The sequence below is a fragment of the Punica granatum genome, chromosome 2 (assembly GCF_007655135.1).
Source record: "Punica granatum isolate Tunisia-2019 chromosome 2, ASM765513v2, whole genome shotgun sequence".
Lineage (NCBI taxonomy): Eukaryota > Viridiplantae > Streptophyta > Magnoliopsida > Myrtales > Lythraceae > Punica > Punica granatum.
The window spans coordinates 15,698,439-15,711,335 of record NC_045128.1 but is presented as its reverse complement, the minus strand read 5'-3'; positions in this window follow the sequence as shown (position 1 = coordinate 15,711,335).

The following is a 12,897-nucleotide window of genomic DNA, read 5'->3' as shown; positions in this document are numbered from 1 at the left end:
AAAAAAATGGTAGCATCTTTTGCCACAATTAATTGGAAATATACTGTGCTCTATCCCTTATGACATCAGTGATCAAATCCTTTTAAATCATTTCATGATCACTGCATTATTTATTATCGTGGAGACTGCACTTGATGTGGAGTAGCAAGAGATATACGTTATTTTCTCAATTAATCTGTCATGTTTTAAATTAGAACATTGACAAGTAAGAAAAATCTAGTGTTTTTGGGAGTTTTTCAGGGAGGGAGGGCCCGTTTTCTCCTGTTTGGGAGATTTGTTGGAGGGAGACATTCTGCCTCCATTTCCCTTCATTGTTAAAAAATCCTTTAACCCTCCAAATTGGGGGAATTTGGAGGAATGCATGTATTTTTAACTCCTTATTCTTTGCAACTCTCTTTATAATACTTTTTTTTTTAACTCGTGTAATTTTTTTTTTCTCTTGGATCATCTTCTCTCATTTCCCTTCTTAATTGCTCGCAAACAAGATCAGATCATTTTACGCCATTTCATCTCCTCTCCTTTCCATCCCTCTCCTACTTGCTCAGAAACACAGGGTCTCGATCACTCACGATAGTTTCCAGCATTCCGTGTAGTTTAAAGACATTGTCCAAGAAAACTTGGGCCACCACAGAGGCTGAGTAGGGGTGAGGGAGTGTCATGAAATGGGCGTATTTGGTGCACCTGTCGACTACCACGAACATTACTTCCTTTCCCATAGACTTAGGGAGACCCTCGATAAAGTCCATGGTAATATGTCGGTAAAGACTGACCTGGGCATAGGCAAGGGTTGGAGAAGACCAGGGTAAGCTAGGTGTTCTGCCTTGTTTTGTTGTCATACCTAACATTCTTCACAAACTGCCTGACTTGTCTCCATAGTCCTTTCCAGTACAGTAGGCTTGCTATTCTCTTAGTAGTTGCTTGAGCCCCAGAATGCCCTCCTATGGGACTTGAGTGATAAGCTGCAATGATATCCTGTTGTAAGGAAGTGTCATTTCCTACTACGAGTCTTCCCTTTCTCCTTAGTTGCCCATCCTGCCATGTGAACTTTGGTTGAGAGCTTGATTCCTCCCTTATAGCTGCTATTAGCTGTTGTATCTTGTGGTCCGAGCTCCAACTCTTTTGAATTCTGCCCAAAAAACTTGTAGACACCGTAGATAGTGCCATAGAACAGAGTTCCTGTCCTGATATGCGGGAGAGTGCATCCGCTGCTGCGTTCTCCTTACCCCTCTTATAGCTTATCTCGTAGTCATACCCCAATAACTTGGCCAGTCATGTGTGCTGGAGAGGAGTATTGAGCCTCTGCTCTAGTAGATATTTTAAGCTTTGGTGATCTGTTTTTATGATGAAATGTCTTCCACTCAAATAATGACTCCACTTCTTGACTGCATAGAGTATGGCAAAGAGTTCCCTTTCATACACTGAGAGTGCTTGATGTTTAGGAGCTAGCACCTTACTGATATATGCTATAGGATGCCCTCCTTGCTGCAACACAGCCCCAATCCCTACCCCCGAAGCATATGTCTCCATCACAAACTCTCTTGAGAAGTCGGGTAAAGCTAGTACAGGAGTGGAGGTCATGGCCTTCTTAAGCTCCTCGAAAGCTTCCTGAGCTGCTTCATTCCACCTGAAGGAATCCTTCTTGAGAAGATCTGTGAGAGGTCTACTTATACCTCCATAATTTTTCACAAACCTCCTATAGTACCTTGTGAGACCCAGGAATCCCCTTAACTGTTTCACAGTAGTGGGTAAGAGCCACTCTTGTACTGCCCTCAACTTCCTAGGGTCTGTTGACACCCCTGTAGCCGAAACATAATGGCCTAAGTACTCCACCTTATCCTCTCCAAAGTTGCATTTAGATTGCTTTGCAAAGAGGGAGTGTTCTCGTAGCAGCATGAAGACCCTCCTCAAGTGTTCCATATGTCTCTTCCAATCCTAACTGAACACCATAATATCATCAAAAAAAACTAATACAAATTTTATGACATATGGTCTGAATACCTCATTCATTAGACCCTGAAATGTTGAGGGTGCATTAGTGAGCCCAAAGGGCATAACCAGAAACTCATAATGTCCATCGTTAGTCCGGAAAGCTGTCTTATGCACATCTCCTTCATACATTCGAATCCGGTGGTAACCAGACCTCAAGTCTATTTTCGAAAAGACTGAGGACCCATGCAACTCATCAAGTAATTCTTCCACCAGGGAAATAGGGAACTTGTCTTTAATAGTCAAGTTGTTGAGACTCCTGTAATCAACGCACATCCTCCATGAACCATCCTTCTTCTTCACTAACACTATAGGGGATGAGAATGGGCTATGACTGGACTGTATAATTCCTGACTCCATCATTTCTCTTGTCATCTTCTCAATAACGTCTTTCTGTAGTGCAGGGTACCTGTAGGGCTTGATGTTTACTGGCCGGGCCCCTTCCATAAGTGGAATCTTGTGATCATTTGGCCTTTAGGAGGTAGGCCCTGAGGTTCCCTAAAAATATCTTCAAATTCTCTTAGTAGGGGCCCCAGTTCAGGTGCCTTCTGATTTTCTTGACTGCTGCTGACTTGCACCTTACTAGTACAAGCTAATTCCAACATGTAGAGTTGTACCCTGGTCAGCTGGTCCCTCTTTTGTAATAGCTTATCCATTTGCTCCTCTCCGATGGTCTTGAGTTCTTCAGAATTACTCCCTTGTAGTATACTCTCCTTATCTCCTACCACAAATTTCATCTGCAATTCCTTGAAATTCCACAGTATATCTCCCAAGGTCGATAGCCACTGTACTCCTAGGACCATATCATAAATTTCCAGAGGGAGTAGTAGCATATCAGCCTCATACTCTCTGCCTTGCATCTTCCACCTGAACTTCTTGCACACTCTGTTGCATTTCAGTTCATTACCATTAGCCACTGCCACCTTCACCATTGGCATAGGCTCAGTTAGACATCCCAACTTTCCTTCTACCTCCTCATTCAGGAAATTGTGAGTACTACCAGAGTCCACCAGAATGTGCAGCAATCGCCTGCCCACAGTTCCCACCACCCTCATGGTTTGAAAACTTTGAGTGCCCAAGAGGGCATTTAAGGATATCTGAGGTGGTGGAATCTCCTCCAATTCTTCCTCTGCTGCCACTTCTTGATCTTCTTCGACTGCTTCTACTTCAATAAGGAAGGCCTACCTTCTTGAACATTTGTGCCCAGGTACAAACTTCTCCTCACACCAAAAACAAAGATTCTTAGCCCTTTTCTCATCCATTTCCTTCTGAGTCAGTGTTCTATGGGGGCGGTTGTGTAATGGTGGTGTATTTCTTTGAGGAGTATGGATTGGCAGTGGCAGTAGGCCATTGCCCGTGTTCTTGTAGTTGCTAGTCATGGTGTTTCTGGAAGTGATAAGTGGGCTGTTTTAGGAGTGTGTGTGGTTGTTACTAGTGAAAGTGTTATGTAGTTTTGGAATGGGAGAGCCTGGTTTGTGTAGGACTGTGTAGGTTGATTCTTGTAGTTTGGCTAGGGAATAAGCTTGAGTTAGTGTGGTGGGATGAAACATGCGAATGGGTAACTGGATTTCACTTTTTAGTCCCCCCAGGAAATGGCTAAGAGCATCAGATTCAATGATTGTAACCCTGTTCAGTCAGGCATCAAATTCAATCATGTAATCTTTGCACAAATCCAACCTGTCTAAGGTTTTTTAGATCTGTCATAGGGTCTTCATACCCCGAATCACCAAACCTCAACACCACTGCTATCACATACTCACTCCAATTCACCGCTTTCCCTTTTATTCCCAGTGATCTCACATACGCTTGGTGCCACTGCAGTGCCTTTCCCTCTAGGTGGATAGCCACCAATTTCACCTTAACATCATCAGGGGTCATATCTACTTCGAAAAATTGTTCGCACCGGTACAACCACTCTCTTACTCCCTCACCACTGAACCTAGGAAACTCGAGTTTGCCAATTCTAGCAGTAGCATAATAGTGTCCCACATCCGATCCACTAGTTTGATAAGAGACAGATTTCGACTCACCAACTTGCAGGCATTGCATCGGGCGACTCTATTGCAGTACGAGTCCACTGATCATCTCGGTCAGCTGATCGATCCTGCTATTGGTGTTGCTTGTGCTGCTTTTGAGCTCGATGATCGCCTTATCCTGCTCTTCTAAGGCTATGGCCATCTTGCTAACTTCCTATGCGCGTGTTCCCGTCCCCATAGGTGCCAGGAGTTGGCTCTGATACCAGCTGTGATGGACTAGACTGATAGAGATGCAACCTGAGAAGAAGAGAAGATAGAAGAGAGGAAGAAGATCAAAGAGAAAGCAGAGAATTTCAGAGGATATCAGGAAAACAACCTTCTTCATTCATGGATAGCTTGTAGTGATTACATCAGTGATCCTTTATATTAGGAATTACTAACTCACGCTATTCCTGCCTCTCTTGTAACTAACTTGCTCAGACTTTATGAAATATACCCCTATTCTTATATTTGTTATATTCTCGTCCCTCACTCTTCTTTTCTTATAATTTGACCCCGCAATTCTCTTTTATTGCAATCGACTCCTTTGCCCTCTTTTAACCCGTAACACAACTCTTTTCTTAAGCAGGGGAGGGGCTTGATGAGGTTTGAAATCCCATCAAACCCTACAAGAGCTATTTTTTGCCTTCCACATAATCGACGAATCGTTAGAATGAAGGACAATTCTTGGATTTAGGACGCGAGCCCTCGTACGAAATGTTTTCGTACTCAAAAATAACATTTTGTGAAGGAGAATAACATTTTATATAAAACATCAGTCGACTGATTCATGCATGCAGTCGATTGATTATTTTATACGAAACGTTACTTTCTTTGTACGAAATCTTATTCTTGAGTACGAAAGCATTTCATATAAGGGTCCGCGATTGAATATTCAGCCACATGACTCAAGAATTTCCCTAGAATGAAATCGGATTTTGTACTTTTTAATGTCAATTAAAAGGCATTTTAGTCCCCGGATAATACAATACAAAAGATTACATCATAAGCCCATCTCATTATTTCACTGTTCTTCGTTTTCCCTTTTCTTTATTCTTTTTCTTCTAACCTTCTTCCTGCTCTCTCAGTTGAAAACATATATATAGTTATATACTAGTGAATTTATACGTGCATTGCATGTGAAATCTTCTTTGATAAGGTTAAAATATATCATACTTGAACGACATAATATATGCTTGTAAAAGGATATATGGCCCTCTCCTTCTTTATAACATATATATATACTAGTGAATTTACACGTACGTTGTACGTGAAATCTTCTTTGATAAGGTTAAAATACATAATACTTGAACGACATAATATATGCTTGTAAAAGGATACAAGAATTAACAATGTTCATGAGTTCAAAATCAAGAAATTCTTTTGAAGAAAGAAATATATAAATTATAAGTAAATTAATAGTATCTCTTTTTGAATAGATTTGTGACAATTTCTACTTACAAATCTTTTCTTACTTTAAGTTAGAAATAAATAAAATAAAAAATAGTTAATAATATCTATGAGGGTTTGTGCCCCAAAAATGTAAAAGAATTTCCCCTCTTATTATTTCTATCACGAATATATTTAATTTCATGAAAAATTACAAATTACGAGTTTCGTATCACGTCTATCATGTCATCAATTTCTTGTAAATTTTAACAGATTTTTTAACATAGCACTAACATTGCAGACATGGCACATAGAAATCTACCAAGTGGACCCCACGGGTATTTAACTATTTAATTCAAAATGAAAATTATTAAAAGTAACTAATAATATTCACAAAAATATTTCACGTAATCTAATAAAATAAATAAATAATATCAATTTCAATGGAAACATATATATTGATAATAGTATTTACATATGTGTAACATAAAAAAATATAAACAAAATTAGCATACTAATGATAAATCACTATATCTAATTATATGTATAAGTTTTTGTACAATTTTACAAAATTATCATTATTTTTTACTCTATTGAAGAAAAGTAAAACTGAATGCAATAATAAAACTATAATAACAGCTCAAATTTCAAACTCATTTCTTTTATCTCGCTCTTCCATCAATTCGCACATGGTCATCTTCCATTTTACTATCTCAACCTAAGTTATTTTTCTTTTTTTCATTAATTTTTTTCAATTTTATCACAATTTTTTAAACTTTTTTTAATAATAGCACTTTGTAAATATGAAAATACAAAGGCAACATTTTAAACCTTTTTTTCACATGGCACGTAGCGATGGTGGCAAAATCTAGTATATGAATAATATAAATTTGATAAGTACGATTAAAATAATATAAATGATTTTCTAAAAATTGAAATTAATGCAATTAAAAATAATTTATGTCAAGGAAATGGTTCCTGCTGATATATTTTTCTTACTTGATCTTTCATTTCAATAGAATATTCTAAAGAAAAAGTAGAGAAGTGAATTCAAATTTTCGATAAAAATTTGTGAAATAATTAATAGAAATATTATTTTCACAAATAGTCTTGCAATGACACCTATAACTCAAAATTTAGAAAAACCTGCCCCAAATCGATCAAAAAATTTCGAAAATTAAAGACCTTAAGGTTCATATTTAACTTTAAAAAAAAAAGAAAAATGGAAGGAAGTTGACCGGACCCGATTTTACGTATGTATAAATTTATTTAATAATTCATATTATTATTATAATTTAATAAATAAAATGAGAAAACAAACATTACACTTTAAATCCCACCTAAAGCAAAAGAGTAAGTTTAATTTCAGTTGCAAACTGATAAGTTGTATTAATAATCGATATTAGATTTACATTGAAAGGAACTTCTCTCCCTTTTTACACACGTACCTCAAGGAGCAAGAACGAAAATGTACCTAGAGCTCGTGAATGGAGGACATTAACAGCATGAGGACTCTAAACTTGCGCAACATTGCTAGCAGGTAGTGGTGGCAGGCACCATAGTGAAATAAAAAGAAACTAATGATATCATATCTCTTTTCTTTGAAACTCTTCTTCTTTTTATTATGCCAAATGCGTACTTTTGTAAATAAATTAATATAAAATTTGAAAAGTCCATCGAATTTTTTTTTGAATTTCTTCGGTATTTTCGAAAGGAATTAATCACATAATATATATCAATAACTCATCAGAAATATCAATCTATAAAATAATTTTAAAAATTCTTAAAATAAATTTTGTAAATCCATCAATAGAAATGTAAATAGAAAAAGGGAGAGAAGAACCGTGGGCATTGAATAAAGAAGTTATTTCATATTTGATATGTTCATCAGAGTGAATAATTATGGGAAAGAACATGATATGTAGTTTTTATAGTGGAAAAGTATTAAAAGGTGCCTTGAAATCGAAAAGTCATGAGAAAGAATAAGTATAAGTTTATTTTTGAAACCTGAAAAAAATAAAAGGATTATGGTAGAAGAAAGAGAATGCAAGAAAAGTTTCCCAATATTTAGCTAAGTTAAAGAATAAGAATAATTAAAAGGAGAAGTAATTAAAAACCGAAAAAGAAAATAGAAAAAATTACAAATGTAAATAGGAAAAGGGAGAGAGGAACCTTTAGCATTAAATGGAGAAATTATTTCATGTTTGATGCGGTCATTAAAGTGAATAGTTATGAGAAAGAACATGCTAAGTAGTTTTTATAATGAAGAAGTATGAAAGAGTGCCTTGAAATCGTAAAGTCATGAGAAAAAATATTTATAATTTATCTTTTCTATTAAAACGAATGAAAGGATATCATGCTATTGAAAAAATGTAATGTCTAGTAGTATTCGTATTATTTGAGTAAAAAGTAAAATCGCAATATTATTAATTTGACAAGGGCAAAAGGAAAAAAAAAAGTTGGAGAAACACTTTGGGAAGGGTTGTACTTTAGAAGAGATGTACAAAGTTTAACTTGGCGAAGGTAATATATGAGAGAACATGTGAGGCAATGAATGTTGAGAATGAGTGATGAATAGAGAGTCGAAATAAAAAATTCATACTAACAGAGCACACTTAAAGTGAATGAGTAAAAGTTATGAAAAGAAATGTAAAAATTTACGAAGGATATGGGTATTTTTTTGAAAAAAAATTGAGGAAACAATAAGTTTTGAAAATAATTAAGTGATTCATAGTGATGAGACAAAGAATGTATGAATCTGTTGGGACAATAGACGTTGAAAACGAGCATATGGTACCACGAAATTTTGAAATTATAAATCATTATGAAAAAAATAATAGAACAAACATACTTGTGATGAAGGGCTGACTCAATTGAAAGATATGTGAGGCGATAAAATGTTGAAAATGAGCAATTAATAGACATAACCATTATATATATATATATATATATATATATATATTGAAAATGTGCAATCAAAAGTCATTAGCCGAAAAAAGGTGCAAGAAAAAGTCACAAGAGTATATGACTATTTTTGAAATATTGAAAATTAGAGAAATTTGCCATACTTTAATGCATAGTATAGATATAGATATAAATATAGATACTTATATATGAATATTCCTCATGCAATCAAATTAAAATTTAATTTCTAGTCTATTTCTATGTTTTGGGCAATATGATAGTATTATTATGTTATTTACCTAAAAGTCAGTATTTTTATGTAGTTTGATCGATATAATTGATATTGTCTTTCTATTTAGGGAAAAATATACTTTTAATCCTACCATTTTTCACTTTTACTAATTTTGTCCTAAATCTTTTTTTTTTGGGATCACTCCCATCCTCAACCTCCTGCAATTTTACCACTTTGGTCCGAATGTCAACTTTTCCGTCAATAGATATCGACGCCGATTTGAGAGCCAATAAGAAGAATTCACACGATACTTTTGAAATTTGACTTTTAAAAAAATTTTAAGTGGTTCGACGCTTGTGCTTTTGAGCAATATCATGGGTTTGAGTTTTATAAATAAAGAAAATTGATGTTAAGAGAGCTTTACTCCCTTAGTAAACCGACTCTACTCCAATTGGATTTAGTCGGAGGCCCATTAAGTTTGTGAACACCATGGTACAACCCAAATTTTCTTTTAAATAAAAAAAAACTCCAAAAATTAGGGGAAAAAAAGGAAGAACGACGAACTAGGAAGGAAAGCGGCCAAACAGGGGGGTTCGAGGCGTTAGCCGATGACCCTCACTCATACTCCAAGATCGACGATGTCCTCTGTGTACATTGCTGACCTCGGGATATGATGGCTAGTGGGTGCCTTCCCCCAATTTGGGAGATCGATTTCCATACTTGAGGGTTGATCTCCCAAATCAGGCAAAGCCGAAGGCATGAGAGCATCTACGCTAACCACCACCTTCCCCATCGAGGTTACTAGCAAGGTTCGATCCTGCTGGCAACCTCCGTTGGTGGGGTTAGTGACAGGGGGAGCACCCGTACTCCCTATCTCCTATTTCTATCTGTCTCTCTTTTTCTTATTTAATTTTTTGTCCCTATCTTATTTAATTTTTTGTTTATTTAATAATAATAATAATAATAATAATTTATTCCTCGCAACTGGCTGGATCAGCTTGGTCTCTATATTCTGAAATAGGATTTGATGGACAAAACAATAGCAACTTAAATATTGATTTATCCTAAGTGATCAACTTTACCCCACTAGTAGTTGATTAATGACATGGTCCTTAGTGATAATGCAAATTCGGCGTGGATCACTGTCGATGAGGATAGCTTTTCTGAGCCTAAGGCCCAGTGGGAGGCCCAAAGACAAGATGGGCTTGCGGTGGGCCCCATGGCTTTGCTGCGGGAAGTGGGCAGAGTGACCTGCCAGCCCACAAATGACAGCCTGCCTTTGCTCGTCAATATTACACGATATAGAAAAAAAAAAAAAAAAAAAACAAACAAACAAAACAGTGGCAATTGTTTCGGATGGTGTCACAAGGGACTAAGCCAACTCCGCATTGAGATACTTTTTCATTCGACTGTCAATAAAAATGCGAAAAATAGCGGAAAATTATGGTGCCGCATCATCCACCTCACCTATGTCCATCGTGAAGTTCAAGTGCATGATTAATTTTTGTACGCGTTTAGAATTCTTTTGTCATTATTTATATCAGTCATGAAATATGAAAGGACATATTGAAAGTGTGTAGGTTCACTTGCGTCTCCTCCTATTCGATTTCTTATTTGAGAATTGTGATCGAGAATAAATTAAAGAAGAACCAATGACCACAAAACATTAGTGCAAACAGTTTGCGGTATCTCCATGGCAAAGTGTTACGGTATCTTCATCGCTAGCATTTTGTCCAAAAGTTAATATTCATCACTTTGTTATAGTACTATTATCAGCTAGCCTGCACAACGTGCGGGACAATCGTCTAATTTAAGTTAAATCCCGTATAATTCGGTATGCTTACTTGAATTACAGTATCTCTAACAGGTGAGGTCTTCATATCCTTATCTTCCTATAAAATACTTGTTATTTCCCATCATCATTTTGACAAATAATACCTTCCGAAAGTATGGTTGGACCTGGGTGCTGGAGAGGGAAATAATTTTGATATCCCCTTTTACACCTTGTTTTGCCTGCTCCCGGTATGATTTTTCCAGCCACAAAAACTATTGAGTTTTTATATCATGGGATCACTACACGATCAATAACCAAATAATGCAAATAAAAAATGCATTTCTGTTAAATATACATCTTCTTTTGCCATGGAACTTACCAAATTATCATTCTACTTAAATTCCTAAAGTAAATTAATATATAACATGTCATTATCATCAATCATAATATGCTAAACCTAGTCGTCTATGGAGACAAAAATCACATGGAATAAACAATACTGCCCGAAATCTTCAGGCAAGCATTTGGTTTTTTATTAATTCGCACTTGGAAGCCCAGACGAGTTAGGAAGTAGGAATGGTTCAATGAGAGAGAATTGAACCTAAAACACGTTAGGAAAAAATAAAATGCCTCAAATTTTTAATTAGTTATTTGGTCATATTAATGTAAGCATGTAAAGACAAAAGCCACTTCCTTTCTATATCACAATATATAGTTGGTTTTTCCATTTTCTTTGGGACAAAATAATATAATCTATGTCAAAATCATGACACCTAGCTCTAAATTGTTTGTTCTCTTTAAAAATAAGGGAATTGAATATAAAATAGTGGTGTCGACATATCTCATAGAATGGAATAGCGTCTCTATCACATCATTATTCGGAGGAAAAAACAAAAAAGGTCACGATCATACCGAAGCTAATTCGTCCAGACAGAGAGACTTGACTCGATATATATATATATATATATATATATGCGTTTTCTTTCTTTAAAATTGATTTACAAGCTCTTATTGATATTGTACTACTTAGACCATCTCCGATGCATGTCTTTCCCCAAGTCTTCGAAAAGGTCCATTCGCCTGTCACGTAGGCGTCACGTCAAATATAAACACACTCAATAAAGAGAGAGATATCCGACTCCAATGCAAGTCTTTCTTTTCGAATCTCTAATGAGAACCTACATACGTATTATATTAATTAAATGAATATGTCTAGCATTCTATACAATTAATAATAGTTTTAATTAACTAAATATAATTAAAAAATACAAAAATTATTTAAATGAATAATAAAATTTATTTAAATTAATTTTAAATTATTCAAATAAATTTTTTGAAAAATATTTTCAAATTTTTTAAATTTTTTTAAAAATTAAAAAAAAAGAAAAAAGAAAAAGAAAAGGGAAGAAATAAAAAGAGAATGAAAGATTTGAGCCACACACCATAAGCTGAAGAGAGGAGGTGCTTTCCACCAAGCTATTCTCTATCTTTTGCATTTTGTAGCATTTAAAATATTTTGAATTAATTTTAAAAAACAAAAAGAGATAGCTGTTGTTGCGTGGGACCCTATGGCTGCAACGTGGCAGCCGCCAATTGGTCTCTATGCAGAGACGCGAGCAGAGCGCGTCCCTCAACTCGCGTCTCCCTTCGCCAATTGGCCAAGGGAGGCGACCTCTCCACCTTGCAATGAAGATGATCTTCGGTTTTTCAACACACGAGAATACTTAAAAATTCGTACTACATACACCGAGAATACGATTATAATTTTAAAGTAATTGATGTTGAAATTCAGTTGTGATGACTTATATTTTTTTGGTTTTTACTAAAATTTTTATTTGTCGAGTACGGTATCAACTCGTATGGCACGACCAACTGTGACTCATTAAGTTTATCAAAATTTTCAAGTTAAACTCAATTTTTCCTTTGCATATGCACGTCTCTCTTATTTTGTTAGGGTAGCATTTTTACTTATTTTTCGAAAGAATATAAAGTGATTTTTTCGGTTTCTTTTTCCGGGAGCCATGAAAAGAGAGAAATCGTTACAAAGTTCCCCACAGCCTGACACCAAGAGAAAGAATAAGAAGTGAGAGAGGTTTGAGACATCGGTATCTTTTGAGGATGGACCGCAAAAAGACAAAAAAGAAAAGTCGGTTTTGTTTGATAATAAAATATAATATAATTTTATTTAATTTTATTTTTTCTCAATTCAACAACACAATCATTATTATTTTTATTTTTTTCAAATTATCTCTTATATTTTTCTTATTTATTATTTAAATTAATTTTTTAATATTAAATTCTATCAACTGTTTAATATTTTTCCTCAATTTTAATATTTATTCATCAATTCAACAACACAATCATTATTTTTTTATCTTATTCTTTAAATTTTCTCACGTAATTTTTTCAACTACTTTCATCTCCTTAAATCAAACTAAATTAAATTAAATCAAAGTTAACTTCGTTACCAAACGTAATATAAAAGTATGTATATATAAGGTTAATCATGATAACATAGCTCAAACACAAATTGAGTTTTTTATTGGTGGATTTTATTTGTCAATGCAGGAGTTTGAAATTAACTAAAAGCATTTAGA